At 53.9% G+C, this 25,934-nt stretch overlaps 56 non-coding genes across 56 annotated transcripts; all 56 read right to left on the bottom strand.

Annotated features, from left to right (window-relative positions):
• Positions 1–168: 168 nt before the first annotated feature.
• Positions 169–250, bottom strand: Trnal-cag (transfer RNA leucine (anticodon CAG)). The gene has a single exon. It is a non-coding gene; the product is annotated as a tRNA-Leu (tRNA).
• Positions 251–330: 80 nt separating this feature from the next.
• On the bottom strand, positions 331–412 carry Trnal-uag (transfer RNA leucine (anticodon UAG)). The gene has a single exon. It is a non-coding gene; the product is annotated as a tRNA-Leu (tRNA).
• Positions 413–1,170: 758 nt separating this feature from the next.
• Positions 1,171–1,242, bottom strand: Trnah-gug (transfer RNA histidin (anticodon GUG)). The gene has a single exon. It is a non-coding gene; the product is annotated as a tRNA-His (tRNA).
• A 386-nt stretch (positions 1,243–1,628) lies between these two features.
• Positions 1,629–1,700, bottom strand: Trnae-cuc (transfer RNA glutamic acid (anticodon CUC)). The gene has a single exon. It is a non-coding gene; the product is annotated as a tRNA-Glu (tRNA).
• Positions 1,701–1,982: 282 nt separating this feature from the next.
• Positions 1,983–2,064, bottom strand: Trnal-cag (transfer RNA leucine (anticodon CAG)). Its single transcript has one exon. It is a non-coding gene; the product is annotated as a tRNA-Leu (tRNA).
• An 80-nt stretch (positions 2,065–2,144) lies between these two features.
• Trnal-uag (transfer RNA leucine (anticodon UAG)) lies at positions 2,145–2,226 on the bottom strand. The gene has a single exon. It is a non-coding gene; the product is annotated as a tRNA-Leu (tRNA).
• Positions 2,227–2,984: 758 nt separating this feature from the next.
• Trnah-gug (transfer RNA histidin (anticodon GUG)) lies at positions 2,985–3,056 on the bottom strand. Its single transcript has one exon. It is a non-coding gene; the product is annotated as a tRNA-His (tRNA).
• Positions 3,057–3,442: 386 nt separating this feature from the next.
• Positions 3,443–3,514, bottom strand: Trnae-cuc (transfer RNA glutamic acid (anticodon CUC)). The gene has a single exon. It is a non-coding gene; the product is annotated as a tRNA-Glu (tRNA).
• A 282-nt stretch (positions 3,515–3,796) lies between these two features.
• On the bottom strand, positions 3,797–3,878 carry Trnal-cag (transfer RNA leucine (anticodon CAG)). The gene has a single exon. It is a non-coding gene; the product is annotated as a tRNA-Leu (tRNA).
• An 80-nt stretch (positions 3,879–3,958) lies between these two features.
• Positions 3,959–4,040, bottom strand: Trnal-uag (transfer RNA leucine (anticodon UAG)). The gene has a single exon. It is a non-coding gene; the product is annotated as a tRNA-Leu (tRNA).
• Positions 4,041–4,798: 758 nt separating this feature from the next.
• Trnah-gug (transfer RNA histidin (anticodon GUG)) lies at positions 4,799–4,870 on the bottom strand. Its single transcript has one exon. It is a non-coding gene; the product is annotated as a tRNA-His (tRNA).
• A 608-nt stretch (positions 4,871–5,478) lies between these two features.
• Trnal-cag (transfer RNA leucine (anticodon CAG)) lies at positions 5,479–5,560 on the bottom strand. Its single transcript has one exon. It is a non-coding gene; the product is annotated as a tRNA-Leu (tRNA).
• An 80-nt stretch (positions 5,561–5,640) lies between these two features.
• Positions 5,641–5,722, bottom strand: Trnal-uag (transfer RNA leucine (anticodon UAG)). Its single transcript has one exon. It is a non-coding gene; the product is annotated as a tRNA-Leu (tRNA).
• Positions 5,723–6,480: 758 nt separating this feature from the next.
• On the bottom strand, positions 6,481–6,552 carry Trnah-gug (transfer RNA histidin (anticodon GUG)). The gene has a single exon. It is a non-coding gene; the product is annotated as a tRNA-His (tRNA).
• Positions 6,553–6,938: 386 nt separating this feature from the next.
• Trnae-cuc (transfer RNA glutamic acid (anticodon CUC)) lies at positions 6,939–7,010 on the bottom strand. The gene has a single exon. It is a non-coding gene; the product is annotated as a tRNA-Glu (tRNA).
• A 282-nt stretch (positions 7,011–7,292) lies between these two features.
• On the bottom strand, positions 7,293–7,374 carry Trnal-cag (transfer RNA leucine (anticodon CAG)). The gene has a single exon. It is a non-coding gene; the product is annotated as a tRNA-Leu (tRNA).
• Positions 7,375–7,454: 80 nt separating this feature from the next.
• On the bottom strand, positions 7,455–7,536 carry Trnal-uag (transfer RNA leucine (anticodon UAG)). Its single transcript has one exon. It is a non-coding gene; the product is annotated as a tRNA-Leu (tRNA).
• Positions 7,537–8,294: 758 nt separating this feature from the next.
• Positions 8,295–8,366, bottom strand: Trnah-gug (transfer RNA histidin (anticodon GUG)). Its single transcript has one exon. It is a non-coding gene; the product is annotated as a tRNA-His (tRNA).
• A 608-nt stretch (positions 8,367–8,974) lies between these two features.
• Trnal-cag (transfer RNA leucine (anticodon CAG)) lies at positions 8,975–9,056 on the bottom strand. Its single transcript has one exon. It is a non-coding gene; the product is annotated as a tRNA-Leu (tRNA).
• An 80-nt stretch (positions 9,057–9,136) lies between these two features.
• Positions 9,137–9,218, bottom strand: Trnal-uag (transfer RNA leucine (anticodon UAG)). The gene has a single exon. It is a non-coding gene; the product is annotated as a tRNA-Leu (tRNA).
• A 758-nt stretch (positions 9,219–9,976) lies between these two features.
• On the bottom strand, positions 9,977–10,048 carry Trnah-gug (transfer RNA histidin (anticodon GUG)). Its single transcript has one exon. It is a non-coding gene; the product is annotated as a tRNA-His (tRNA).
• A 386-nt stretch (positions 10,049–10,434) lies between these two features.
• Positions 10,435–10,506, bottom strand: Trnae-cuc (transfer RNA glutamic acid (anticodon CUC)). Its single transcript has one exon. It is a non-coding gene; the product is annotated as a tRNA-Glu (tRNA).
• A 282-nt stretch (positions 10,507–10,788) lies between these two features.
• On the bottom strand, positions 10,789–10,870 carry Trnal-cag (transfer RNA leucine (anticodon CAG)). Its single transcript has one exon. It is a non-coding gene; the product is annotated as a tRNA-Leu (tRNA).
• Positions 10,871–10,950: 80 nt separating this feature from the next.
• Positions 10,951–11,032, bottom strand: Trnal-uag (transfer RNA leucine (anticodon UAG)). The gene has a single exon. It is a non-coding gene; the product is annotated as a tRNA-Leu (tRNA).
• Positions 11,033–11,790: 758 nt separating this feature from the next.
• Positions 11,791–11,862, bottom strand: Trnah-gug (transfer RNA histidin (anticodon GUG)). Its single transcript has one exon. It is a non-coding gene; the product is annotated as a tRNA-His (tRNA).
• A 386-nt stretch (positions 11,863–12,248) lies between these two features.
• Trnae-cuc (transfer RNA glutamic acid (anticodon CUC)) lies at positions 12,249–12,320 on the bottom strand. The gene has a single exon. It is a non-coding gene; the product is annotated as a tRNA-Glu (tRNA).
• A 282-nt stretch (positions 12,321–12,602) lies between these two features.
• On the bottom strand, positions 12,603–12,684 carry Trnal-cag (transfer RNA leucine (anticodon CAG)). Its single transcript has one exon. It is a non-coding gene; the product is annotated as a tRNA-Leu (tRNA).
• An 80-nt stretch (positions 12,685–12,764) lies between these two features.
• Positions 12,765–12,846, bottom strand: Trnal-uag (transfer RNA leucine (anticodon UAG)). Its single transcript has one exon. It is a non-coding gene; the product is annotated as a tRNA-Leu (tRNA).
• A 758-nt stretch (positions 12,847–13,604) lies between these two features.
• Trnah-gug (transfer RNA histidin (anticodon GUG)) lies at positions 13,605–13,676 on the bottom strand. The gene has a single exon. It is a non-coding gene; the product is annotated as a tRNA-His (tRNA).
• Positions 13,677–14,062: 386 nt separating this feature from the next.
• Trnae-cuc (transfer RNA glutamic acid (anticodon CUC)) lies at positions 14,063–14,134 on the bottom strand. The gene has a single exon. It is a non-coding gene; the product is annotated as a tRNA-Glu (tRNA).
• Positions 14,135–14,416: 282 nt separating this feature from the next.
• Trnal-cag (transfer RNA leucine (anticodon CAG)) lies at positions 14,417–14,498 on the bottom strand. The gene has a single exon. It is a non-coding gene; the product is annotated as a tRNA-Leu (tRNA).
• Positions 14,499–14,578: 80 nt separating this feature from the next.
• On the bottom strand, positions 14,579–14,660 carry Trnal-uag (transfer RNA leucine (anticodon UAG)). Its single transcript has one exon. It is a non-coding gene; the product is annotated as a tRNA-Leu (tRNA).
• A 758-nt stretch (positions 14,661–15,418) lies between these two features.
• Trnah-gug (transfer RNA histidin (anticodon GUG)) lies at positions 15,419–15,490 on the bottom strand. The gene has a single exon. It is a non-coding gene; the product is annotated as a tRNA-His (tRNA).
• Positions 15,491–15,876: 386 nt separating this feature from the next.
• Positions 15,877–15,948, bottom strand: Trnae-cuc (transfer RNA glutamic acid (anticodon CUC)). The gene has a single exon. It is a non-coding gene; the product is annotated as a tRNA-Glu (tRNA).
• Positions 15,949–16,230: 282 nt separating this feature from the next.
• Positions 16,231–16,312, bottom strand: Trnal-cag (transfer RNA leucine (anticodon CAG)). The gene has a single exon. It is a non-coding gene; the product is annotated as a tRNA-Leu (tRNA).
• Positions 16,313–16,392: 80 nt separating this feature from the next.
• Trnal-uag (transfer RNA leucine (anticodon UAG)) lies at positions 16,393–16,474 on the bottom strand. The gene has a single exon. It is a non-coding gene; the product is annotated as a tRNA-Leu (tRNA).
• Positions 16,475–17,232: 758 nt separating this feature from the next.
• Positions 17,233–17,304, bottom strand: Trnah-gug (transfer RNA histidin (anticodon GUG)). The gene has a single exon. It is a non-coding gene; the product is annotated as a tRNA-His (tRNA).
• A 386-nt stretch (positions 17,305–17,690) lies between these two features.
• Trnae-cuc (transfer RNA glutamic acid (anticodon CUC)) lies at positions 17,691–17,762 on the bottom strand. Its single transcript has one exon. It is a non-coding gene; the product is annotated as a tRNA-Glu (tRNA).
• A 282-nt stretch (positions 17,763–18,044) lies between these two features.
• On the bottom strand, positions 18,045–18,126 carry Trnal-cag (transfer RNA leucine (anticodon CAG)). Its single transcript has one exon. It is a non-coding gene; the product is annotated as a tRNA-Leu (tRNA).
• Positions 18,127–18,206: 80 nt separating this feature from the next.
• Positions 18,207–18,288, bottom strand: Trnal-uag (transfer RNA leucine (anticodon UAG)). The gene has a single exon. It is a non-coding gene; the product is annotated as a tRNA-Leu (tRNA).
• Positions 18,289–19,046: 758 nt separating this feature from the next.
• Trnah-gug (transfer RNA histidin (anticodon GUG)) lies at positions 19,047–19,118 on the bottom strand. Its single transcript has one exon. It is a non-coding gene; the product is annotated as a tRNA-His (tRNA).
• A 386-nt stretch (positions 19,119–19,504) lies between these two features.
• Trnae-cuc (transfer RNA glutamic acid (anticodon CUC)) lies at positions 19,505–19,576 on the bottom strand. Its single transcript has one exon. It is a non-coding gene; the product is annotated as a tRNA-Glu (tRNA).
• Positions 19,577–19,858: 282 nt separating this feature from the next.
• On the bottom strand, positions 19,859–19,940 carry Trnal-cag (transfer RNA leucine (anticodon CAG)). The gene has a single exon. It is a non-coding gene; the product is annotated as a tRNA-Leu (tRNA).
• An 80-nt stretch (positions 19,941–20,020) lies between these two features.
• Trnal-uag (transfer RNA leucine (anticodon UAG)) lies at positions 20,021–20,102 on the bottom strand. Its single transcript has one exon. It is a non-coding gene; the product is annotated as a tRNA-Leu (tRNA).
• Positions 20,103–20,860: 758 nt separating this feature from the next.
• Positions 20,861–20,932, bottom strand: Trnah-gug (transfer RNA histidin (anticodon GUG)). Its single transcript has one exon. It is a non-coding gene; the product is annotated as a tRNA-His (tRNA).
• A 386-nt stretch (positions 20,933–21,318) lies between these two features.
• On the bottom strand, positions 21,319–21,390 carry Trnae-cuc (transfer RNA glutamic acid (anticodon CUC)). The gene has a single exon. It is a non-coding gene; the product is annotated as a tRNA-Glu (tRNA).
• A 282-nt stretch (positions 21,391–21,672) lies between these two features.
• Trnal-cag (transfer RNA leucine (anticodon CAG)) lies at positions 21,673–21,754 on the bottom strand. The gene has a single exon. It is a non-coding gene; the product is annotated as a tRNA-Leu (tRNA).
• An 80-nt stretch (positions 21,755–21,834) lies between these two features.
• Trnal-uag (transfer RNA leucine (anticodon UAG)) lies at positions 21,835–21,916 on the bottom strand. Its single transcript has one exon. It is a non-coding gene; the product is annotated as a tRNA-Leu (tRNA).
• A 758-nt stretch (positions 21,917–22,674) lies between these two features.
• On the bottom strand, positions 22,675–22,746 carry Trnah-gug (transfer RNA histidin (anticodon GUG)). The gene has a single exon. It is a non-coding gene; the product is annotated as a tRNA-His (tRNA).
• Positions 22,747–23,132: 386 nt separating this feature from the next.
• On the bottom strand, positions 23,133–23,204 carry Trnae-cuc (transfer RNA glutamic acid (anticodon CUC)). Its single transcript has one exon. It is a non-coding gene; the product is annotated as a tRNA-Glu (tRNA).
• A 282-nt stretch (positions 23,205–23,486) lies between these two features.
• On the bottom strand, positions 23,487–23,568 carry Trnal-cag (transfer RNA leucine (anticodon CAG)). Its single transcript has one exon. It is a non-coding gene; the product is annotated as a tRNA-Leu (tRNA).
• Positions 23,569–23,648: 80 nt separating this feature from the next.
• On the bottom strand, positions 23,649–23,730 carry Trnal-uag (transfer RNA leucine (anticodon UAG)). Its single transcript has one exon. It is a non-coding gene; the product is annotated as a tRNA-Leu (tRNA).
• A 758-nt stretch (positions 23,731–24,488) lies between these two features.
• On the bottom strand, positions 24,489–24,560 carry Trnah-gug (transfer RNA histidin (anticodon GUG)). Its single transcript has one exon. It is a non-coding gene; the product is annotated as a tRNA-His (tRNA).
• A 386-nt stretch (positions 24,561–24,946) lies between these two features.
• Positions 24,947–25,018, bottom strand: Trnae-cuc (transfer RNA glutamic acid (anticodon CUC)). Its single transcript has one exon. It is a non-coding gene; the product is annotated as a tRNA-Glu (tRNA).
• Positions 25,019–25,300: 282 nt separating this feature from the next.
• Trnal-cag (transfer RNA leucine (anticodon CAG)) lies at positions 25,301–25,382 on the bottom strand. The gene has a single exon. It is a non-coding gene; the product is annotated as a tRNA-Leu (tRNA).
• An 80-nt stretch (positions 25,383–25,462) lies between these two features.
• Trnal-uag (transfer RNA leucine (anticodon UAG)) lies at positions 25,463–25,544 on the bottom strand. Its single transcript has one exon. It is a non-coding gene; the product is annotated as a tRNA-Leu (tRNA).
• Positions 25,545–25,934: the final 390 nt, after the last annotated feature.

Here is a 25,934-nt window from a genome sequence, read left to right as displayed (position 1 = left end):
TGGAGACGAACGCCAGCAATGATGAGAGCAAAAGGCGCCTCCAAATCCTGTCGTTGCACCACGCACTGTTCTACGGCAATTCACGAAGCAGAAGCTCACGCCTTGTTGTGCTGTTTTCTTTGCAGGCAATAAGCGCAGCCGTCTTCGACACAGGAAACATTACACGTTTGGCAGCTGTGGGGTTGGAACCCACGCCTCTCAAGAGACTGGTGCCTGAAACCAGCGCCTTAGACCGCTCGGCCACGCTACCTACACAACACGCGCGTCACAAGAGCTGCGTCCTACGCCACGAGAACACACCGCAGCGGCACAAAAGTGAGACGTAAAAATTGGCAACGGTGGGATTCGAACCCACGCCTCCGAAGAGACTGGTGCCTAAAACCAGCGCCTTAGACCGCTCGGCCACGTTACCGCTGGAGCACGAGCGGCGAAACGTTTCCTTTGTAGTACAAAGATCACTCCGAAATGTAAGTGTCTTGGCAATCGCTGTGCCATGTATTTCCACTGCTCTCCCACTGGAAGCGTCTCTTTAGGCCATCCACAACAAGAAAATGCCGTGCCCGCCGTATGGTAGCGACGCCACTTGTCTGTAGCTGTCGTAGTTAAGGAGACAGCATCGAGAGACGTTTTCGTGCTGTGACCAGGTTTCGAACCTGGGCTTTCCGTAACCACTAAAGTATCATAGCTGTACCTGTCAGGCGGAGCTAGAATGCTCCATGTAACAAACATATGTGAGCTCAAGGAGGTTACACGTGAAGAGAAAGCGGCAGGTTAACACGACTACAGCAAAACCCCTGGCAGCGCTGGGATTCGAACCGACGCCTACGAAGAGACTGGTGCCTTAAACCAGCGCCATAGAGCGCTCGGCCATGCTACGTGCGCTGCAATGGGCACCAGTGTTCCTAGCATTTGTAGAAACAGTGCACGCCACAGCTTCCTGTTCTGCTGGGGCTGGCTGCTCATCCATCGCACTTCAAAACAACTGCCCTTTTCGACTACAGAGAGCAGCGGACGTCTGCGCTCTGGGAGGCGACATTACGTGTTGGTGAGGAAGTGATAGTGCAAACTGCGGCCTGCGGAACACGAGTGACAAAATCAAGAGAGCACTGTCATTTCGAGTACTCGTGCACTATCGCTATTGCAACGGCAGTAAGGCAAAACTTTCAAAATTGCCGTGACCAGGATTCGAACCTGGGTTATTGCGGCCACAACGCAATGTCCTAACCACTAGACGATCACGGCCACGGCCACGAAGCCACCCACGAAAGCAGCTGGCAGGAATGCAAGTGGCGATACACAGCAAAGCCTAGGCCAAGGTGTACGCCACAGCAGTGTCAGACACGGTCCGCATCACGTGTATACGAGCAAATGAACGTTGCTGCGCTGTCAGGACACTAACTACAGTGGTTAGCTGCATTCACCTCCGTGGCAATATCTTGCAGTCCTCCAAGCCTCTTGACTACAGGTACCCGTATGTGGCTGGATAACAAGTGGATAGATGCCGCATCTCTCTCGCCGTCAGGTGTTGCCACGAATCATACTTAACGTGGCTTTCTGCACGCGTCAGCGTAGCGTCAGTCGAGCTAAGTCGGGACAAGTCGCATAAGAGGAGCAACAAAAACGCGCATTTCCGGTACCGGGAATCGAACCCGGGCCTCCTGGGTGAGAGCCAGGTATCCTAGCCACTAGACCACACCGGATAACGGCGGCAGCGCTCTTCCAGCGAACGCAGCAACCACGCACGGTTAACTGTCGACAACTGTAAAAAATCCACTCTCTCGCGTTATAGAACGGCGTGCTCCGGACGCATTTCGTGGAGACGAACGCCAGCAATGATGAGAGCAAAAGGCGCCTCCAAATCCTGTCGTTGCACCACGCACTGTTCTACGGCAATTCACGAAGCAGAAGCTCACGCCTTGTTGTGCTGTTTTCTTTGCAGGCAATAAGCGCAGCCGTCTTCGACACAGGAAACATTACACGTTTGGCAGCTGTGGGGTTGGAACCCACGCCTCTCAAGAGACTGGTGCCTGAAACCAGCGCCTTAGACCGCTCGGCCACGCTACCTACACAACACGCGCGTCACAAGAGCTGCGTCCTACGCCACGAGAACACACCGCAGCGGCACAAAAGTGAGACGTAAAAATTGGCAACGGTGGGATTCGAACCCACGCCTCCGAAGAGACTGGTGCCTAAAACCAGCGCCTTAGACCGCTCGGCCACGTTACCGCTGGAGCACGAGCGGCGAAACGTTTCCTTTGTAGTACAAAGATCACTCCGAAATGTAAGTGTCTTGGCAATCGCTGTGCCATGTATTTCCACTGCTCTCCCACTGGAAGCGTCTCTTTAGGCCATCCACAACAAGAAAATGCCGTGCCCGCCGTATGGTAGCGACGCCACTTGTCTGTAGCTGTCGTAGTTAAGGAGACAGCATCGAGAGACGTTTTCGTGCTGTGACCAGGTTTCGAACCTGGGCTTTCCGTAACCACTAAAGTATCATAGCTGTACCTGTCAGGCGGAGCTAGAATGCTCCATGTAACAAACATATGTGAGCTCAAGGAGGTTACACGTGAAGAGAAAGCGGCAGGTTAACACGACTACAGCAAAACCCCTGGCAGCGCTGGGATTCGAACCGACGCCTACGAAGAGACTGGTGCCTTAAACCAGCGCCATAGAGCGCTCGGCCATGCTACGTGCGCTGCAATGGGCACCAGTGTTCCTAGCATTTGTAGAAACAGTGCACGCCACAGCTTCCTGTTCTGCTGGGGCTGGCTGCTCATCCATCGCACTTCAAAACAACTGCCCTTTTCGACTACAGAGAGCAGCGGACGTCTGCGCTCTGGGAGGCGACATTACGTGTTGGTGAGGAAGTGATAGTGCAAACTGCGGCCTGCGGAACACGAGTGACAAAATCAAGAGAGCACTGTCATTTCGAGTACTCGTGCACTATCGCTATTGCAACGGCAGTAAGGCAAAACTTTCAAAATTGCCGTGACCAGGATTCGAACCTGGGTTATTGCGGCCACAACGCAATGTCCTAACCACTAGACGATCACGGCCACGGCCACGAAGCCACCCACGAAAGCAGCTGGCAGGAATGCAAGTGGCGATACACAGCAAAGCCTAGGCCAAGGTGTACGCCACAGCAGTGTCAGACACGGTCCGCATCACGTGTATACGAGCAAATGAACGTTGCTGCGCTGTCAGGACACTAACTACAGTGGTTAGCTGCATTCACCTCCGTGGCAATATCTTGCAGTCCTCCAAGCCTCTTGACTACAGGTACCCGTATGTGGCTGGATAACAAGTGGATAGATGCCGCATCTCTCTCGCCGTCAGGTGTTGCCACGAATCATACTTAACGTGGCTTTCTGCACGCGTCAGCGTAGCGTCAGTCGAGCTAAGTCGGGACAAGTCGCATAAGAGGAGCAACAAAAACGCGCATTTCCGGTACCGGGAATCGAACCCGGGCCTCCTGGGTGAGAGCCAGGTATCCTAGCCACTAGACCACACCGGATAACGGCGGCAGCGCTCTTCCAGCGAACACAGCAACCACGCACGGTTAACTGTCGACAACTGTAAAAAATCCACTCTCTCGCGTTATAGAACGGCGTGCTCCGGACGCATTTCGTGGAGACGAACGCCAGCAATGATGAGAGCAAAAGGCGCCTCCAAATCCTGTCGTTGCACCACGCACTGTTCTACGGCAATTCACGAAGCAGAAGCTCACGCCTTGTTGTGCTGTTTTCTTTGCAGGCAATAAGCGCAGCCGTCTTCGACACAGGAAACATTACACGTTTGGCAGCTGTGGGGTTGGAACCCACGCCTCTCAAGAGACTGGTGCCTGAAACCAGCGCCTTAGACCGCTCGGCCACGCTACCTACACAACACGCGCGTCACAAGAGCTGCGTCCTACGCCACGAGAACACACCGCAGCGGCACAAAAGTGAGACGTAAAAATTGGCAACGGTGGGATTCGAACCCACGCCTCCGAAGAGACTGGTGCCTAAAACCAGCGCCTTAGACCGCTCGGCCACGTTACCGCTGGAGCACGAGCGGCGAAACGTTTCCTTTGTAGTACAAAGATCACTCCGAAATGTAAGTGTCTTGGCAATCGCTGTGCCATGTATTTCCACTGCTCTCCCACTGGAAGCGTCTCTTTAGGCCATCCACAACAAGAAAATGCCGTGCCCGCCGTATGGTAGCGACGCCACTTGTCTGTAGCTGTCGTAGTTAAGGAGACAGCATCGAGAGACGTTTTCGTGCTGTGACCAGGTTTCGAACCTGGGCTTTCCGTAACCACTAAAGTATCATAGCTGTACCTGTCAGGCGGAGCTAGAATGCTCCATGTAACAAACATATGTGAGCTCAAGGAGGTTACACGTGAAGAGAAAGCGGCAGGTTAACACGACTACAGCAAAACCCCTGGCAGCGCTGGGATTCGAACCGACGCCTACGAAGAGACTGGTGCCTTAAACCAGCGCCATAGAGCGCTCGGCCATGCTACGTGCGCTGCAATGGGCACCAGTGTTCCTAGCATTTGTAGAAACAGTGCACGCCACAGCTTCCTGTTCTGCTGGGGCTGGCTGCTCATCCATCGCACTTCAAAACAACTGCCCTTTTCGACTACAGAGAGCAGCGGACGTCTGCGCTCTGGGAGGCGACATTACGTGTTGGTGAGGAAGTGATAGTGCAAACTGCGGCCTGCGGAACACGAGTGACAAAATCAAGAGAGCACTGTCATTTCGAGTACTCGTGCACTATCGCTATTGCAACGGCAGTAAGGCAAAACTTTCAAAATTGCCGTGACCAGGATTCGAACCTGGGTTATTGCGGCCACAACGCAATGTCCTAACCACTAGACGATCACGGCCACGGCCACGAAGCCACCCACGAAAGCAGCTGGCAGGAATGCAAGTGGCGATACACAGCAAAGCCTAGGCCAAGGTGTACGCCACAGCAGTGTCAGACACGGTCCGCATCACGTGTATACGAGCAAATGAACGTTGCTGCGCTGTCAGGACACTAACTACAGTGGTTAGCTGCATTCACCTCCGTGGCAATATCTTGCAGTCCTCCAAGCCTCTTGACTACAGGTACCCGTATGTGGCTGGATAACAAGTGGATAGATGCCGCATCTCTCTCGCCGTCAGGTGTTGCCACGAATCATACTTAACGTGGCTTTCTGCACGCGTCAGCGTAGCGTCAGTCGAGCTTTCCAGCGAACGCAGCAACCACGCACGGTTAACTGTCGACAACTGTAAAAAATCCACTCTCTCGCGTTATAGAACGGCGTGCTCCGGACGCATTTCGTGGAGACGAACGCCAGCAATGATGAGAGCAAAAGGCGCCTCCAAATCCTGTCGTTGCACCACGCACTGTTCTACGGCAATTCACGAAGCAGAAGCTCACGCCTTGTTGTGCTGTTTTCTTTGCAGGCAATAAGCGCAGCCGTCTTCGACACAGGAAACATTACACGTTTGGCAGCTGTGGGGTTGGAACCCACGCCTCTCAAGAGACTGGTGCCTGAAACCAGCGCCTTAGACCGCTCGGCCACGCTACCTACACAACACGCGCGTCACAAGAGCTGCGTCCTACGCCACGAGAACACACCGCAGCGGCACAAAAGTGAGACGTAAAAATTGGCAACGGTGGGATTCGAACCCACGCCTCCGAAGAGACTGGTGCCTAAAACCAGCGCCTTAGACCGCTCGGCCACGTTACCGCTGGAGCACGAGCGGCGAAACGTTTCCTTTGTAGTACAAAGATCACTCCGAAATGTAAGTGTCTTGGCAATCGCTGTGCCATGTATTTCCACTGCTCTCCCACTGGAAGCGTCTCTTTAGGCCATCCACAACAAGAAAATGCCGTGCCCGCCGTATGGTAGCGACGCCACTTGTCTGTAGCTGTCGTAGTTAAGGAGACAGCATCGAGAGACGTTTTCGTGCTGTGACCAGGTTTCGAACCTGGGCTTTCCGTAACCACTAAAGTATCATAGCTGTACCTGTCAGGCGGAGCTAGAATGCTCCATGTAACAAACATATGTGAGCTCAAGGAGGTTACACGTGAAGAGAAAGCGGCAGGTTAACACGACTACAGCAAAACCCCTGGCAGCGCTGGGATTCGAACCGACGCCTACGAAGAGACTGGTGCCTTAAACCAGCGCCATAGAGCGCTCGGCCATGCTACGTGCGCTGCAATGGGCACCAGTGTTCCTAGCATTTGTAGAAACAGTGCACGCCACAGCTTCCTGTTCTGCTGGGGCTGGCTGCTCATCCATCGCACTTCAAAACAACTGCCCTTTTCGACTACAGAGAGCAGCGGACGTCTGCGCTCTGGGAGGCGACATTACGTGTTGGTGAGGAAGTGATAGTGCAAACTGCGGCCTGCGGAACACGAGTGACAAAATCAAGAGAGCACTGTCATTTCGAGTACTCGTGCACTATCGCTATTGCAACGGCAGTAAGGCAAAACTTTCAAAATTGCCGTGACCAGGATTCGAACCTGGGTTATTGCGGCCACAACGCAATGTCCTAACCACTAGACGATCACGGCCACGGCCACGAAGCCACCCACGAAAGCAGCTGGCAGGAATGCAAGTGGCGATACACAGCAAAGCCTAGGCCAAGGTGTACGCCACAGCAGTGTCAGACACGGTCCGCATCACGTGTATACGAGCAAATGAACGTTGCTGCGCTGTCAGGACACTAACTACAGTGGTTAGCTGCATTCACCTCCGTGGCAATATCTTGCAGTCCTCCAAGCCTCTTGACTACAGGTACCCGTATGTGGCTGGATAACAAGTGGATAGATGCCGCATCTCTCTCGCCGTCAGGTGTTGCCACGAATCATACTTAACGTGGCTTTCTGCACGCGTCAGCGTAGCGTCAGTCGAGCTAAGTCGGGACAAGTCGCATAAGAGGAGCAACAAAAACGCGCATTTCCGGTACCGGGAATCGAACCCGGGCCTCCTGGGTGAGAGCCAGGTATCCTAGCCACTAGACCACACCGGATAACGGCGGCAGCGCTCTTCCAGCGAACGCAGCAACCACGCACGGTTAACTGTCGACAACTGTAAAAAATCCACTCTCTCGCGTTATAGAACGGCGTGCTCCGGACGCATTTCGTGGAGACGAACGCCAGCAATGATGAGAGCAAAAGGCGCCTCCAAATCCTGTCGTTGCACCACGCACTGTTCTACGGCAATTCACGAAGCAGAAGCTCACGCCTTGTTGTGCTGTTTTCTTTGCAGGCAATAAGCGCAGCCGTCTTCGACACAGGAAACATTACACGTTTGGCAGCTGTGGGGTTGGAACCCACGCCTCTCAAGAGACTGGTGCCTGAAACCAGCGCCTTAGACCGCTCGGCCACGCTACCTACACAACACGCGCGTCACAAGAGCTGCGTCCTACGCCACGAGAACACACCGCAGCGGCACAAAAGTGAGACGTAAAAATTGGCAACGGTGGGATTCGAACCCACGCCTCCGAAGAGACTGGTGCCTAAAACCAGCGCCTTAGACCGCTCGGCCACGTTACCGCTGGAGCACGAGCGGCGAAACGTTTCCTTTGTAGTACAAAGATCACTCCGAAATGTAAGTGTCTTGGCAATCGCTGTGCCATGTATTTCCACTGCTCTCCCACTGGAAGCGTCTCTTTAGGCCATCCACAACAAGAAAATGCCGTGCCCGCCGTATGGTAGCGACGCCACTTGTCTGTAGCTGTCGTAGTTAAGGAGACAGCATCGAGAGACGTTTTCGTGCTGTGACCAGGTTTCGAACCTGGGCTTTCCGTAACCACTAAAGTATCATAGCTGTACCTGTCAGGCGGAGCTAGAATGCTCCATGTAACAAACATATGTGAGCTCAAGGAGGTTACACGTGAAGAGAAAGCGGCAGGTTAACACGACTACAGCAAAACCCCTGGCAGCGCTGGGATTCGAACCGACGCCTACGAAGAGACTGGTGCCTTAAACCAGCGCCATAGAGCGCTCGGCCATGCTACGTGCGCTGCAATGGGCACCAGTGTTCCTAGCATTTGTAGAAACAGTGCACGCCACAGCTTCCTGTTCTGCTGGGGCTGGCTGCTCATCCATCGCACTTCAAAACAACTGCCCTTTTCGACTACAGAGAGCAGCGGACGTCTGCGCTCTGGGAGGCGACATTACGTGTTGGTGAGGAAGTGATAGTGCAAACTGCGGCCTGCGGAACACGAGTGACAAAATCAAGAGAGCACTGTCATTTCGAGTACTCGTGCACTATCGCTATTGCAACGGCAGTAAGGCAAAACTTTCAAAATTGCCGTGACCAGGATTCGAACCTGGGTTATTGCGGCCACAACGCAATGTCCTAACCACTAGACGATCACGGCCACGGCCACGAAGCCACCCACGAAAGCAGCTGGCAGGAATGCAAGTGGCGATACACAGCAAAGCCTAGGCCAAGGTGTACGCCACAGCAGTGTCAGACACGGTCCGCATCACGTGTATACGAGCAAATGAACGTTGCTGCGCTGTCAGGACACTAACTACAGTGGTTAGCTGCATTCACCTCCGTGGCAATATCTTGCAGTCCTCCAAGCCTCTTGACTACAGGTACCCGTATGTGGCTGGATAACAAGTGGATAGATGCCGCATCTCTCTCGCCGTCAGGTGTTGCCACGAATCATACTTAACGTGGCTTTCTGCACGCGTCAGCGTAGCGTCAGTCGAGCTTTCCAGCGAACGCAGCAACCACGCACGGTTAACTGTCGACAACTGTAAAAAATCCACTCTCTCGCGTTATAGAACGGCGTGCTCCGGACGCATTTCGTGGAGACGAACGCCAGCAATGATGAGAGCAAAAGGCGCCTCCAAATCCTGTCGTTGCACCACGCACTGTTCTACGGCAATTCACGAAGCAGAAGCTCACGCCTTGTTGTGCTGTTTTCTTTGCAGGCAATAAGCGCAGCCGTCTTCGACACAGGAAACATTACACGTTTGGCAGCTGTGGGGTTGGAACCCACGCCTCTCAAGAGACTGGTGCCTGAAACCAGCGCCTTAGACCGCTCGGCCACGCTACCTACACAACACGCGCGTCACAAGAGCTGCGTCCTACGCCACGAGAACACACCGCAGCGGCACAAAAGTGAGACGTAAAAATTGGCAACGGTGGGATTCGAACCCACGCCTCCGAAGAGACTGGTGCCTAAAACCAGCGCCTTAGACCGCTCGGCCACGTTACCGCTGGAGCACGAGCGGCGAAACGTTTCCTTTGTAGTACAAAGATCACTCCGAAATGTAAGTGTCTTGGCAATCGCTGTGCCATGTATTTCCACTGCTCTCCCACTGGAAGCGTCTCTTTAGGCCATCCACAACAAGAAAATGCCGTGCCCGCCGTATGGTAGCGACGCCACTTGTCTGTAGCTGTCGTAGTTAAGGAGACAGCATCGAGAGACGTTTTCGTGCTGTGACCAGGTTTCGAACCTGGGCTTTCCGTAACCACTAAAGTATCATAGCTGTACCTGTCAGGCGGAGCTAGAATGCTCCATGTAACAAACATATGTGAGCTCAAGGAGGTTACACGTGAAGAGAAAGCGGCAGGTTAACACGACTACAGCAAAACCCCTGGCAGCGCTGGGATTCGAACCGACGCCTACGAAGAGACTGGTGCCTTAAACCAGCGCCATAGAGCGCTCGGCCATGCTACGTGCGCTGCAATGGGCACCAGTGTTCCTAGCATTTGTAGAAACAGTGCACGCCACAGCTTCCTGTTCTGCTGGGGCTGGCTGCTCATCCATCGCACTTCAAAACAACTGCCCTTTTCGACTACAGAGAGCAGCGGACGTCTGCGCTCTGGGAGGCGACATTACGTGTTGGTGAGGAAGTGATAGTGCAAACTGCGGCCTGCGGAACACGAGTGACAAAATCAAGAGAGCACTGTCATTTCGAGTACTCGTGCACTATCGCTATTGCAACGGCAGTAAGGCAAAACTTTCAAAATTGCCGTGACCAGGATTCGAACCTGGGTTATTGCGGCCACAACGCAATGTCCTAACCACTAGACGATCACGGCCACGGCCACGAAGCCACCCACGAAAGCAGCTGGCAGGAATGCAAGTGGCGATACACAGCAAAGCCTAGGCCAAGGTGTACGCCACAGCAGTGTCAGACACGGTCCGCATCACGTGTATACGAGCAAATGAACGTTGCTGCGCTGTCAGGACACTAACTACAGTGGTTAGCTGCATTCACCTCCGTGGCAATATCTTGCAGTCCTCCAAGCCTCTTGACTACAGGTACCCGTATGTGGCTGGATAACAAGTGGATAGATGCCGCATCTCTCTCGCCGTCAGGTGTTGCCACGAATCATACTTAACGTGGCTTTCTGCACGCGTCAGCGTAGCGTCAGTCGAGCTAAGTCGGGACAAGTCGCATAAGAGGAGCAACAAAAACGCGCATTTCCGGTACCGGGAATCGAACCCGGGCCTCCTGGGTGAGAGCCAGGTATCCTAGCCACTAGACCACACCGGATAACGGCGGCAGCGCTCTTCCAGCGAACGCAGCAACCACGCACGGTTAACTGTCGACAACTGTAAAAAATCCACTCTCTCGCGTTATAGAACGGCGTGCTCCGGACGCATTTCGTGGAGACGAACGCCAGCAATGATGAGAGCAAAAGGCGCCTCCAAATCCTGTCGTTGCACCACGCACTGTTCTACGGCAATTCACGAAGCAGAAGCTCACGCCTTGTTGTGCTGTTTTCTTTGCAGGCAATAAGCGCAGCCGTCTTCGACACAGGAAACATTACACGTTTGGCAGCTGTGGGGTTGGAACCCACGCCTCTCAAGAGACTGGTGCCTGAAACCAGCGCCTTAGACCGCTCGGCCACGCTACCTACACAACACGCGCGTCACAAGAGCTGCGTCCTACGCCACGAGAACACACCGCAGCGGCACAAAAGTGAGACGTAAAAATTGGCAACGGTGGGATTCGAACCCACGCCTCCGAAGAGACTGGTGCCTAAAACCAGCGCCTTAGACCGCTCGGCCACGTTACCGCTGGAGCACGAGCGGCGAAACGTTTCCTTTGTAGTACAAAGATCACTCCGAAATGTAAGTGTCTTGGCAATCGCTGTGCCATGTATTTCCACTGCTCTCCCACTGGAAGCGTCTCTTTAGGCCATCCACAACAAGAAAATGCCGTGCCCGCCGTATGGTAGCGACGCCACTTGTCTGTAGCTGTCGTAGTTAAGGAGACAGCATCGAGAGACGTTTTCGTGCTGTGACCAGGTTTCGAACCTGGGCTTTCCGTAACCACTAAAGTATCATAGCTGTACCTGTCAGGCGGAGCTAGAATGCTCCATGTAACAAACATATGTGAGCTCAAGGAGGTTACACGTGAAGAGAAAGCGGCAGGTTAACACGACTACAGCAAAACCCCTGGCAGCGCTGGGATTCGAACCGACGCCTACGAAGAGACTGGTGCCTTAAACCAGCGCCATAGAGCGCTCGGCCATGCTACGTGCGCTGCAATGGGCACCAGTGTTCCTAGCATTTGTAGAAACAGTGCACGCCACAGCTTCCTGTTCTGCTGGGGCTGGCTGCTCATCCATCGCACTTCAAAACAACTGCCCTTTTCGACTACAGAGAGCAGCGGACGTCTGCGCTCTGGGAGGCGACATTACGTGTTGGTGAGGAAGTGATAGTGCAAACTGCGGCCTGCGGAACACGAGTGACAAAATCAAGAGAGCACTGTCATTTCGAGTACTCGTGCACTATCGCTATTGCAACGGCAGTAAGGCAAAACTTTCAAAATTGCCGTGACCAGGATTCGAACCTGGGTTATTGCGGCCACAACGCAATGTCCTAACCACTAGACGATCACGGCCACGGCCACGAAGCCACCCACGAAAGCAGCTGGCAGGAATGCAAGTGGCGATACACAGCAAAGCCTAGGCCAAGGTGTACGCCACAGCAGTGTCAGACACGGTCCGCATCACGTGTATACGAGCAAATGAACGTTGCTGCGCTGTCAGGACACTAACTACAGTGGTTAGCTGCATTCACCTCCGTGGCAATATCTTGCAGTCCTCCAAGCCTCTTGACTACAGGTACCCGTATGTGGCTGGATAACAAGTGGATAGATGCCGCATCTCTCTCGCCGTCAGGTGTTGCCACGAATCATACTTAACGTGGCTTTCTGCACGCGTCAGCGTAGCGTCAGTCGAGCTAAGTCGGGACAAGTCGCATAAGAGGAGCAACAAAAACGCGCATTTCCGGTACCGGGAATCGAACCCGGGCCTCCTGGGTGAGAGCCAGGTATCCTAGCCACTAGACCACACCGGATAACGGCGGCAGCGCTCTTCCAGCGAACACAGCAACCACGCACGGTTAACTGTCGACAACTGTAAAAAATCCACTCTCTCGCGTTATAGAACGGCGTGCTCCGGACGCATTTCGTGGAGACGAACGCCAGCAATGATGAGAGCAAAAGGCGCCTCCAAATCCTGTCGTTGCACCACGCACTGTTCTACGGCAATTCACGAAGCAGAAGCTCACGCCTTGTTGTGCTGTTTTCTTTGCAGGCAATAAGCGCAGCCGTCTTCGACACAGGAAACATTACACGTTTGGCAGCTGTGGGGTTGGAACCCACGCCTCTCAAGAGACTGGTGCCTGAAACCAGCGCCTTAGACCGCTCGGCCACGCTACCTACACAACACGCGCGTCACAAGAGCTGCGTCCTACGCCACGAGAACACACCGCAGCGGCACAAAAGTGAGACGTAAAAATTGGCAACGGTGGGATTCGAACCCACGCCTCCGAAGAGACTGGTGCCTAAAACCAGCGCCTTAGACCGCTCGGCCACGTTACCGCTGGAGCACGAGCGGCGAAACGTTTCCTTTGTAGTACAAAGATCACTCCGAAATGTAAGTGTCTTGGCAATCGCTGTGCCATGTATTTCCACTGCTCTCCCACTGGAAGCGTCTCTTTAGGCCATCCACAACAAGAAAATGCCGTGCCCGCCGTATGGTAGCGACGCCACTTGTCTGTAGCTGTCGTAGTTAAGGAGACAGCATCGAGAGACGTTTTCGTGCTGTGACCAGGTTTCGAACCTGGGCTTTCCGTAACCACTAAAGTATCATAGCTGTACCTGTCAGGCGGAGCTAGAATGCTCCATGTAACAAACATATGTGAGCTCAAGGAGGTTACACGTGAAGAGAAAGCGGCAGGTTAACACGACTACAGCAAAACCCCTGGCAGCGCTGGGATTCGAACCGACGCCTACGAAGAGACTGGTGCCTTAAACCAGCGCCATAGAGCGCTCGGCCATGCTACGTGCGCTGCAATGGGCACCAGTGTTCCTAGCATTTGTAGAAACAGTGCACGCCACAGCTTCCTGTTCTGCTGGGGCTGGCTGCTCATCCATCGCACTTCAAAACAACTGCCCTTTTCGACTACAGAGAGCAGCGGACGTCTGCGCTCTGGGAGGCGACATTACGTGTTGGTGAGGAAGTGATAGTGCAAACTGCGGCCTGCGGAACACGAGTGACAAAATCAAGAGAGCACTGTCATTTCGAGTACTCGTGCACTATCGCTATTGCAACGGCAGTAAGGCAAAACTTTCAAAATTGCCGTGACCAGGATTCGAACCTGGGTTATTGCGGCCACAACGCAATGTCCTAACCACTAGACGATCACGGCCACGGCCACGAAGCCACCCACGAAAGCAGCTGGCAGGAATGCAAGTGGCGATACACAGCAAAGCCTAGGCCAAGGTGTACGCCACAGCAGTGTCAGACACGGTCCGCATCACGTGTATACGAGCAAATGAACGTTGCTGCGCTGTCAGGACACTAACTACAGTGGTTAGCTGCATTCACCTCCGTGGCAATATCTTGCAGTCCTCCAAGCCTCTTGACTACAGGTACCCGTATGTGGCTGGATAACAAGTGGATAGATGCCGCATCTCTCTCGCCGTCAGGTGTTGCCACGAATCATACTTAACGTGGCTTTCTGCACGCGTCAGCGTAGCGTCAGTCGAGCTAAGTCGGGACAAGTCGCATAAGAGGAGCAACAAAAACGCGCATTTCCGGTACCGGGAATCGAACCCGGGCCTCCTGGGTGAGAGCCAGGTATCCTAGCCACTAGACCACACCGGATAACGGCGGCAGCGCTCTTCCAGCGAACGCAGCAACCACGCACGGTTAACTGTCGACAACTGTAAAAAATCCACTCTCTCGCGTTATAGAACGGCGTGCTCCGGACGCATTTCGTGGAGACGAACGCCAGCAATGATGAGAGCAAAAGGCGCCTCCAAATCCTGTCGTTGCACCACGCACTGTTCTACGGCAATTCACGAAGCAGAAGCTCACGCCTTGTTGTGCTGTTTTCTTTGCAGGCAATAAGCGCAGCCGTCTTCGACACAGGAAACATTACACGTTTGGCAGCTGTGGGGTTGGAACCCACGCCTCTCAAGAGACTGGTGCCTGAAACCAGCGCCTTAGACCGCTCGGCCACGCTACCTACACAACACGCGCGTCACAAGAGCTGCGTCCTACGCCACGAGAACACACCGCAGCGGCACAAAAGTGAGACGTAAAAATTGGCAACGGTGGGATTCGAACCCACGCCTCCGAAGAGACTGGTGCCTAAAACCAGCGCCTTAGACCGCTCGGCCACGTTACCGCTGGAGCACGAGCGGCGAAACGTTTCCTTTGTAGTACAAAGATCACTCCGAAATGTAAGTGTCTTGGCAATCGCTGTGCCATGTATTTCCACTGCTCTCCCACTGGAAGCGTCTCTTTAGGCCATCCACAACAAGAAAATGCCGTGCCCGCCGTATGGTAGCGACGCCACTTGTCTGTAGCTGTCGTAGTTAAGGAGACAGCATCGAGAGACGTTTTCGTGCTGTGACCAGGTTTCGAACCTGGGCTTTCCGTAACCACTAAAGTATCATAGCTGTACCTGTCAGGCGGAGCTAGAATGCTCCATGTAACAAACATATGTGAGCTCAAGGAGGTTACACGTGAAGAGAAAGCGGCAGGTTAACACGACTACAGCAAAACCCCTGGCAGCGCTGGGATTCGAACCGACGCCTACGAAGAGACTGGTGCCTTAAACCAGCGCCATAGAGCGCTCGGCCATGCTACGTGCGCTGCAATGGGCACCAGTGTTCCTAGCATTTGTAGAAACAGTGCACGCCACAGCTTCCTGTTCTGCTGGGGCTGGCTGCTCATCCATCGCACTTCAAAACAACTGCCCTTTTCGACTACAGAGAGCAGCGGACGTCTGCGCTCTGGGAGGCGACATTACGTGTTGGTGAGGAAGTGATAGTGCAAACTGCGGCCTGCGGAACACGAGTGACAAAATCAAGAGAGCACTGTCATTTCGAGTACTCGTGCACTATCGCTATTGCAACGGCAGTAAGGCAAAACTTTCAAAATTGCCGTGACCAGGATTCGAACCTGGGTTATTGCGGCCACAACGCAATGTCCTAACCACTAGACGATCACGGCCACGGCCACGAAGCCACCCACGAAAGCAGCTGGCAGGAATGCAAGTGGCGATACACAGCAAAGCCTAGGCCAAGGTGTACGCCACAGCAGTGTCAGACACGGTCCGCATCACGTGTATACGAGCAAATGAACGTTGCTGCGCTGTCAGGACACTAACTACAGTGGTTAGCTGCATTCACCTCCGTGGCAATATCTTGCAGTCCTCCAAGCCTCTTGACTACAGGTACCCGTATGTGGCTGGATAACAAGTGGATAGATGCCGCATCTCTCTCGCCGTCAGGTGTTGCCACGAATCATACTTAACGTGGCTTTCTGCACGCGTCAGCGTAGCGTCAGTCGAGCTAAGTCGGGACAAGTCGCATAAGAGGAGCAACAAAAACGCGCATTTCCGGTACCGGGAATCGAACCCGGGCCTCCTGGGTGAGAGCCAGGTATCCTAGCCACTAGACCACACCGGATAACGGCGGCAGCGCTCTTCCAGCGAACGCAGCAACCACGCACGGTTAACTGTCGACAACTGTAAAAAATCCACTCTCTCGCGTTATAGAACGGCGTGCTCCGGACGCATTTCGTGGAGACGAACGCCAGCAATGATGAGAGCAAAAGGCGCCTCCAAATCCTGTCGTTGCACCACGCACTGTTCTACGGCAATTCACGAAGCAGAAGCTCACGCCTTGTTGTGCTGTTTTCTTTGCAGGCAATAAGCGCAGCCGTCTTCGACACAGGAAACATTACACGTTTGGCAGCTGTGGGGTTGGAACCCACGCCTCTCAAGAGACTGGTGCCTGAAACCAGCGCCTTAGACCGCTCGGCCACGCTACCTACACAACACGCGCGTCACAAGAGCTGCGTCCTACGCCACGAGAACACACCGCAGCGGCACAAAAGTGAGACGTAAAAATTGGCAACGGTGGGATTCGAACCCACGCCTCCGAAGAGACTGGTGCCTAAAACCAGCGCCTTAGACCGCTCGGCCACGTTACCGCTGGAGCACGAGCGGCGAAACGTTTCCTTTGTAGTACAAAGATCACTCCGAAATGTAAGTGTCTTGGCAATCGCTGTGCCATGTATTTCCACTGCTCTCCCACTGGAAGCGTCTCTTTAGGCCATCCACAACAAGAAAATGCCGTGCCCGCCGTATGGTAGCGACGCCACTTGTCTGTAGCTGTCGTAGTTAAGGAGACAGCATCGAGAGACGTTTTCGTGCTGTGACCAGGTTTCGAACCTGGGCTTTCCGTAACCACTAAAGTATCATAGCTGTACCTGTCAGGCGGAGCTAGAATGCTCCATGTAACAAACATATGTGAGCTCAAGGAGGTTACACGTGAAGAGAAAGCGGCAGGTTAACACGACTACAGCAAAACCCCTGGCAGCGCTGGGATTCGAACCGACGCCTACGAAGAGACTGGTGCCTTAAACCAGCGCCATAGAGCGCTCGGCCATGCTACGTGCGCTGCAATGGGCACCAGTGTTCCTAGCATTTGTAGAAACAGTGCACGCCACAGCTTCCTGTTCTGCTGGGGCTGGCTGCTCATCCATCGCACTTCAAAACAACTGCCCTTTTCGACTACAGAGAGCAGCGGACGTCTGCGCTCTGGGAGGCGACATTACGTGTTGGTGAGGAAGTGATAGTGCAAACTGCGGCCTGCGGAACACGAGTGACAAAATCAAGAGAGCACTGTCATTTCGAGTACTCGTGCACTATCGCTATTGCAACGGCAGTAAGGCAAAACTTTCAAAATTGCCGTGACCAGGATTCGAACCTGGGTTATTGCGGCCACAACGCAATGTCCTAACCACTAGACGATCACGGCCACGGCCACGAAGCCACCCACGAAAGCAGCTGGCAGGAATGCAAGTGGCGATACACAGCAAAGCCTAGGCCAAGGTGTACGCCACAGCAGTGTCAGACACGGTCCGCATCACGTGTATACGAGCAAATGAACGTTGCTGCGCTGTCAGGACACTAACTACAGTGGTTAGCTGCATTCACCTCCGTGGCAATATCTTGCAGTCCTCCAAGCCTCTTGACTACAGGTACCCGTATGTGGCTGGATAACAAGTGGATAGATGCCGCATCTCTCTCGCCGTCAGGTGTTGCCACGAATCATACTTAACGTGGCTTTCTGCACGCGTCAGCGTAGCGTCAGTCGAGCTAAGTCGGGACAAGTCGCATAAGAGGAGCAACAAAAACGCGCATTTCCGGTACCGGGAATCGAACCCGGGCCTCCTGGGTGAGAGCCAGGTATCCTAGCCACTAGACCACACCGGATAACGGCGGCAGCGCTCTTCCAGCGAACACAGCAACCACGCACGGTTAACTGTCGACAACTGTAAAAAATCCACTCTCTCGCGTTATAGAACGGCGTGCTCCGGACGCATTTCGTGGAGACGAACGCCAGCAATGATGAGAGCAAAAGGCGCCTCCAAATCCTGTCGTTGCACCACGCACTGTTCTACGGCAATTCACGAAGCAGAAGCTCACGCCTTGTTGTGCTGTTTTCTTTGCAGGCAATAAGCGCAGCCGTCTTCGACACAGGAAACATTACACGTTTGGCAGCTGTGGGGTTGGAACCCACGCCTCTCAAGAGACTGGTGCCTGAAACCAGCGCCTTAGACCGCTCGGCCACGCTACCTACACAACACGCGCGTCACAAGAGCTGCGTCCTACGCCACGAGAACACACCGCAGCGGCACAAAAGTGAGACGTAAAAATTGGCAACGGTGGGATTCGAACCCACGCCTCCGAAGAGACTGGTGCCTAAAACCAGCGCCTTAGACCGCTCGGCCACGTTACCGCTGGAGCACGAGCGGCGAAACGTTTCCTTTGTAGTACAAAGATCACTCCGAAATGTAAGTGTCTTGGCAATCGCTGTGCCATGTATTTCCACTGCTCTCCCACTGGAAGCGTCTCTTTAGGCCATCCACAACAAGAAAATGCCGTGCCCGCCGTATGGTAGCGACGCCACTTGTCTGTAGCTGTCGTAGTTAAGGAGACAGCATCGAGAGACGTTTTCGTGCTGTGACCAGGTTTCGAACCTGGGCTTTCCGTAACCACTAAAGTATCATAGCTGTACCTGTCAGGCGGAGCTAGAATGCTCCATGTAACAAACATATGTGAGCTCAAGGAGGTTACACGTGAAGAGAAAGCGGCAGGTTAACACGACTACAGCAAAACCCCTGGCAGCGCTGGGATTCGAACCGACGCCTACGAAGAGACTGGTGCCTTAAACCAGCGCCATAGAGCGCTCGGCCATGCTACGTGCGCTGCAATGGGCACCAGTGTTCCTAGCATTTGTAGAAACAGTGCACGCCACAGCTTCCTGTTCTGCTGGGGCTGGCTGCTCATCCATCGCACTTCAAAACAACTGCCCTTTTCGACTACAGAGAGCAGCGGACGTCTGCGCTCTGGGAGGCGACATTACGTGTTGGTGAGGAAGTGATAGTGCAAACTGCGGCCTGCGGAACACGAGTGACAAAATCAAGAGAGCACTGTCATTTCGAGTACTCGTGCACTATCGCTATTGCAACGGCAGTAAGGCAAAACTTTCAAAATTGCCGTGACCAGGATTCGAACCTGGGTTATTGCGGCCACAACGCAATGTCCTAACCACTAGACGATCACGGCCACGGCCACGAAGCCACCCACGAAAGCAGCTGGCAGGAATGCAAGTGGCGATACACAGCAAAGCCTAGGCCAAGGTGTACGCCACAGCAGTGTCAGACACGGTCCGCATCACGTGTATACGAGCAAATGAACGTTGCTGCGCTGTCAGGACACTAACTACAGTGGTTAGCTGCATTCACCTCCGTGGCAATATCTTGCAGTCCTCCAAGCCTCTTGACTACAGGTACCCGTATGTGGCTGGATAACAAGTGGATAGATGCCGCATCTCTCTCGCCGTCAGGTGTTGCCACGAATCATACTTAACGTGGCTTTCTGCACGCGTCAGCGTAGCGTCAGTCGAGCTAAGTCGGGACAAGTCGCATAAGAGGAGCAACAAAAACGCGCATTTCCGGTACCGGGAATCGAACCCGGGCCTCCTGGGTGAGAGCCAGGTATCCTAGCCACTAGACCACACCGGATAACGGCGGCAGCGCTCTTCCAGCGAACACAGCAACCACGCACGGTTAACTGTCGACAACTGTAAAAAATCCACTCTCTCGCGTTATAGAACGGCGTGCTCCGGACGCATTTCGTGGAGACGAACGCCAGCAATGATGAGAGCAAAAGGCGCCTCCAAATCCTGTCGTTGCACCACGCACTGTTCTACGGCAATTCACGAAGCAGAAGCTCACGCCTTGTTGTGCTGTTTTCTTTGCAGGCAATAAGCGCAGCCGTCTTCGACACAGGAAACATTACACGTTTGGCAGCTGTGGGGTTGGAACCCACGCCTCTCAAGAGACTGGTGCCTGAAACCAGCGCCTTAGACCGCTCGGCCACGCTACCTACACAACACGCGCGTCACAAGAGCTGCGTCCTACGCCACGAGAACACACCGCAGCGGCACAAAAGTGAGACGTAAAAATTGGCAACGGTGGGATTCGAACCCACGCCTCCGAAGAGACTGGTGCCTAAAACCAGCGCCTTAGACCGCTCGGCCACGTTACCGCTGGAGCACGAGCGGCGAAACGTTTCCTTTGTAGTACAAAGATCACTCCGAAATGTAAGTGTCTTGGCAATCGCTGTGCCATGTATTTCCACTGCTCTCCCACTGGAAGCGTCTCTTTAGGCCATCCACAACAAGAAAATGCCGTGCCCGCCGTATGGTAGCGACGCCACTTGTCTGTAGCTGTCGTAGTTAAGGAGACAGCATCGAGAGACGTTTTCGTGCTGTGACCAGGTTTCGAACCTGGGCTTTCCGTAACCACTAAAGTATCATAGCTGTACCTGTCAGGCGGAGCTAGAATGCTCCATGTAACAAACATATGTGAGCTCAAGGAGGTTACACGTGAAGAGAAAGCGGCAGGTTAACACGACTACAGCAAAACCCCTGGCAGCGCTGGGATTCGAACCGACGCCTACGAAGAGACTGGTGCCTTAAACCAGCGCCATAGAGCGCTCGGCCATGCTACGTGCGCTGCAATGGGCACCAGTGTTCCTAGCATTTGTAGAAACAGTGCACGCCACAGCTTCCTGTTCTGCTGGGGCTGGCTGCTCATCCATCGCACTTCAAAACAACTGCCCTTTTCGACTACAGAGAGCAGCGGACGTCTGCGCTCTGGGAGGCGACATTACGTGTTGGTGAGGAAGTGATAGTGCAAACTGCGGCCTGCGGAACACGAGTGACAAAATCAAGAGAGCACTGTCATTTCGAGTACTCGTGCACTATCGCTATTGCAACGGCAGTAAGGCAAAACTTTCAAAATTGCCGTGACCAGGATTCGAACCTGGGTTATTGCGGCCACAACGCAATGTCCTAACCACTAGACGATCACGGCCACGGCCACGAAGCCACCCACGAAAGCAGCTGGCAGGAATGCAAGTGGCGATACACAGCAAAGCCTAGGCCAAGGTGTACGCCACAGCAGTGTCAGACACGGTCCGCATCACGTGTATACGAGCAAATGAACGTTGCTGCGCTGTCAGGACACTAACTACAGTGGTTAGCTGCATTCACCTCCGTGGCAATATCTTGCAGTCCTCCAAGCCTCTTGACTACAGGTACCCGTATGTGGCTGGATAACAAGTGGATAGATGCCGCATCTCTCTCGCCGTCAGGTGTTGCCACGAATCATACTTAACGTGGCTTTCTGCACGCGTCAGCGTAGCGTCAGTCGAGCTAAGTCGGGACAAGTCGCATAAGAGGAGCAACAAAAACGCGCATTTCCGGTACCGGGAATCGAACCCGGGCCTCCTGGGTGAGAGCCAGGTATCCTAGCCACTAGACCACACCGGATAACGGCGGCAGCGCTCTTCCAGCGAACGCAGCAACCACGCACGGTTAACTGTCGACAACTGTAAAAAATCCACTCTCTCGCGTTATAGAACGGCGTGCTCCGGACGCATTTCGTGGAGACGAACGCCAGCAATGATGAGAGCAAAAGGCGCCTCCAAATCCTGTCGTTGCACCACGCACTGTTCTACGGCAATTCACGAAGCAGAAGCTCACGCCTTGTTGTGCTGTTTTCTTTGCAGGCAATAAGCGCAGCCGTCTTCGACACAGGAAACATTACACGTTTGGCAGCTGTGGGGTTGGAACCCACGCCTCTCAAGAGACTGGTGCCTGAAACCAGCGCCTTAGACCGCTCGGCCACGCTACCTACACAACACGCGCGTCACAAGAGCTGCGTCCTACGCCACGAGAACACACCGCAGCGGCACAAAAGTGAGACGTAAAAATTGGCAACGGTGGGATTCGAACCCACGCCTCCGAAGAGACTGGTGCCTAAAACCAGCGCCTTAGACCGCTCGGCCACGTTACCGCTGGAGCACGAGCGGCGAAACGTTTCCTTTGTAGTACAAAGATCACTCCGAAATGTAAGTGTCTTGGCAATCGCTGTGCCATGTATTTCCACTGCTCTCCCACTGGAAGCGTCTCTTTAGGCCATCCACAACAAGAAAATGCCGTGCCCGCCGTATGGTAGCGACGCCACTTGTCTGTAGCTGTCGTAGTTAAGGAGACAGCATCGAGAGACGTTTTCGTGCTGTGACCAGGTTTCGAACCTGGGCTTTCCGTAACCACTAAAGTATCATAGCTGTACCTGTCAGGCGGAGCTAGAATGCTCCATGTAACAAACATATGTGAGCTCAAGGAGGTTACACGTGAAGAGAAAGCGGCAGGTTAACACGACTACAGCAAAACCCCTGGCAGCGCTGGGATTCGAACCGACGCCTACGAAGAGACTGGTGCCTTAAACCAGCGCCATAGAGCGCTCGGCCATGCTACGTGCGCTGCAATGGGCACCAGTGTTCCTAGCATTTGTAGAAACAGTGCACGCCACAGCTTCCTGTTCTGCTGGGGCTGGCTGCTCATCCATCGCACTTCAAAACAACTGCCCTTTTCGACTACAGAGAGCAGCGGACGTCTGCGCTCTGGGAGGCGACATTACGTGTTGGTGAGGAAGTGATAGTGCAAACTGCGGCCTGCGGAACACGAGTGACAAAATCAAGAGAGCACTGTCATTTCGAGTACTCGTGCACTATCGCTATTGCAACGGCAGTAAGGCAAAACTTTCAAAATTGCCGTGACCAGGATTCGAACCTGGGTTATTGCGGCCACAACGCAATGTCCTAACCACTAGACGATCACGGCCACGGCCACGAAGCCACCCACGAAAGCAGCTGGCAGGAATGCAAGTGGCGATACACAGCAAAGCCTAGGCCAAGGTGTACGCCACAGCAGTGTCAGACACGGTCCGCATCACGTGTATACGAGCAAATGAACGTTGCTGCGCTGTCAGGACACTAACTACAGTGGTTAGCTGCATTCACCTCCGTGGCAATATCTTGCAGTCCTCCAAGCCTCTTGACTACAGGTACCCGTATGTGGCTGGATAACAAGTGGATAGATGCCGCATCTCTCTCGCCGTCAGGTGTTGCCACGAATCATACTTAACGTGGCTTTCTGCACGCGTCAGCGTAGCGTCAGTCGAGCTAAGTCGGGACAAGTCGCATAAGAGGAGCAACAAAAACGCGCATTTCCGGTACCGGGAATCGAACCCGGGCCTCCTGGGTGAGAGCCAGGTATCCTAGCCACTAGACCACACCGGATAACGGCGGCAGCGCTCTTCCAGCGAACGCAGCAACCACGCACGGTTAACTGTCGACAACTGTAAAAAATCCACTCTCTCGCGTTATAGAACGGCGTGCTCCGGACGCATTTCGTGGAGACGAACGCCAGCAATGATGAGAGCAAAAGGCGCCTCCAAATCCTGTCGTTGCACCACGCACTGTTCTACGGCAATTCACGAAGCAGAAGCTCACGCCTTGTTGTGCTGTTTTCTTTGCAGGCAATAAGCGCAGCCGTCTTCGACACAGGAAACATTACACGTTTGGCAGCTGTGGGGTTGGAACCCACGCCTCTCAAGAGACTGGTGCCTGAAACCAGCGCCTTAGACCGCTCGGCCACGCTACCTACACAACACGCGCGTCACAAGAGCTGCGTCCTACGCCACGAGAACACACCGCAGCGGCACAAAAGTGAGACGTAAAAATTGGCAACGGTGGGATTCGAACCCACGCCTCCGAAGAGACTGGTGCCTAAAACCAGCGCCTTAGACCGCTCGGCCACGTTACCGCTGGAGCACGAGCGGCGAAACGTTTCCTTTGTAGTACAAAGATCACTCCGAAATGTAAGTGTCTTGGCAATCGCTGTGCCATGTATTTCCACTGCTCTCCCACTGGAAGCGTCTCTTTAGGCCATCCACAACAAGAAAATGCCGTGCCCGCCGTATGGTAGCGACGCCACTTGTCTGTAGCTGTCGTAGTTAAGGAGACAGCATCGAGAGACGTTTTCGTGCTGTGACCAGGTTTCGAACCTGGGCTTTCCGTAACCACTAAAGTATCATAGCTGTACCTGTCAGGCGGAGCTAGAATGCTCCATGTAACAAACATATGTGAGCTCAAGGAGGTTACACGTGAAGAGAAAGCGGCAGGTTAACACGACTACAGCAAAACCCCTGGCAGCGCTGGGATTCGAACCGACGCCTACGAAGAGACTGGTGCCTTAAACCAGCGCCATAGAGCGCTCGGCCATGCTACGTGCGCTGCAATGGGCACCAGTGTTCCTAGCATTTGTAGAAACAGTGCACGCCACAGCTTCCTGTTCTGCTGGGGCTGGCTGCTCATCCATCGCACTTCAAAACAACTGCCCTTTTCGACTACAGAGAGCAGCGGACGTCTGCGCTCTGGGAGGCGACATTACGTGTTGGTGAGGAAGTGATAGTGCAAACTGCGGCCTGCGGAACACGAGTGACAAAATCAAGAGAGCACTGTCATTTCGAGTACTCGTGCACTATCGCTATTGCAACGGCAGTAAGGCAAAACTTTCAAAATTGCCGTGACCAGGATTCGAACCTGGGTTATTGCGGCCACAACGCAATGTCCTAACCACTAGACGATCACGGCCACGGCCACGAAGCCACCCACGAAAGCAGCTGGCAGGAATGCAAGTGGCGATACACAGCAAAGCCTAGGCCAAGGTGTACGCCACAGCAGTGTCAGACACGGTCCGCATCACGTGTATACGAGCAAATGAACGTTGCTGCGCTGTCAGGACACTAACTACAGTGGTTAGCTGCATTCACCTCCGTGGCAATATCTTGCAGTCCTCCAAGCCTCTTGACTACAGGTACCCGTATGTGGCTGGATAACAAGTGGATAGATGCCGCATCTCTCTCGCCGTCAGGTGTTGCCACGAATCATACTTAACGTGGCTTTCTGCACGCGTCAGCGTAGCGTCAGTCGAGCTAAGTCGGGACAAGTCGCATAAGAGGAGCAACAAAAACGCGCATTTCCGGTACCGGGAATCGAACCCGGGCCTCCTGGGTGAGAGCCAGGTATCCTAGCCACTAGACCACACCGGATAACGGCGGCAGCGCTCTTCCAGCGAACGCAGCAACCACGCACGGTTAACTGTCGACAACTGTAAAAAATCCACTCTCTCGCGTTATAGAACGGCGTGCTCCGGACGCATTTCGTGGAGACGAACGCCAGCAATGATGAGAGCAAAAGGCGCCTCCAAATCCTGTCGTTGCACCACGCACTGTTCTACGGCAATTCACGAAGCAGAAGCTCACGCCTTGTTGTGCTGTTTTCTTTGCAGGCAATAAGCGCAGCCGTCTTCGACACAGGAAACATTACACGTTTGGCAGCTGTGGGGTTGGAACCCACGCCTCTCAAGAGACTGGTGCCTGAAACCAGCGCCTTAGACCGCTCGGCCACGCTACCTACACAACACGCGCGTCACAAGAGCTGCGTCCTACGCCACGAGAACACACCGCAGCGGCACAAAAGTGAGACGTAAAAATTGGCAACGGTGGGATTCGAACCCACGCCTCCGAAGAGACTGGTGCCTAAAACCAGCGCCTTAGACCGCTCGGCCACGTTACCGCTGGAGCACGAGCGGCGAAACGTTTCCTTTGTAGTACAAAGATCACTCCGAAATGTAAGTGTCTTGGCAATCGCTGTGCCATGTATTTCCACTGCTCTCCCACTGGAAGCGTCTCTTTAGGCCATCCACAACAAGAAAATGCCGTGCCCGCCGTATGGTAGCGACGCCACTTGTCTGTAGCTGTCGTAGTTAAGGAGACAGCATCGAGAGACGTTTTCGTGCTGTGACCAGGTTTCGAACCTGGGCTTTCCGTAACCACTAAAGTATCATAGCTGTACCTGTCAGGCGGAGCTAGAATGCTCCATGTAACAAACATATGTGAGCTCAAGGAGGTTACACGTGAAGAGAAAGCGGCAGGTTAACACGACTACAGCAAAACCCCTGGCAGC

Source organism: Schistocerca nitens, chromosome 1, assembly GCF_023898315.1.
Source record: "Schistocerca nitens isolate TAMUIC-IGC-003100 chromosome 1, iqSchNite1.1, whole genome shotgun sequence".
Classification (NCBI taxonomy): Eukaryota; Metazoa; Arthropoda; class Insecta; order Orthoptera; family Acrididae; genus Schistocerca; species Schistocerca nitens.
This window is presented reverse-complemented; position numbering and strand designations above follow the sequence as displayed.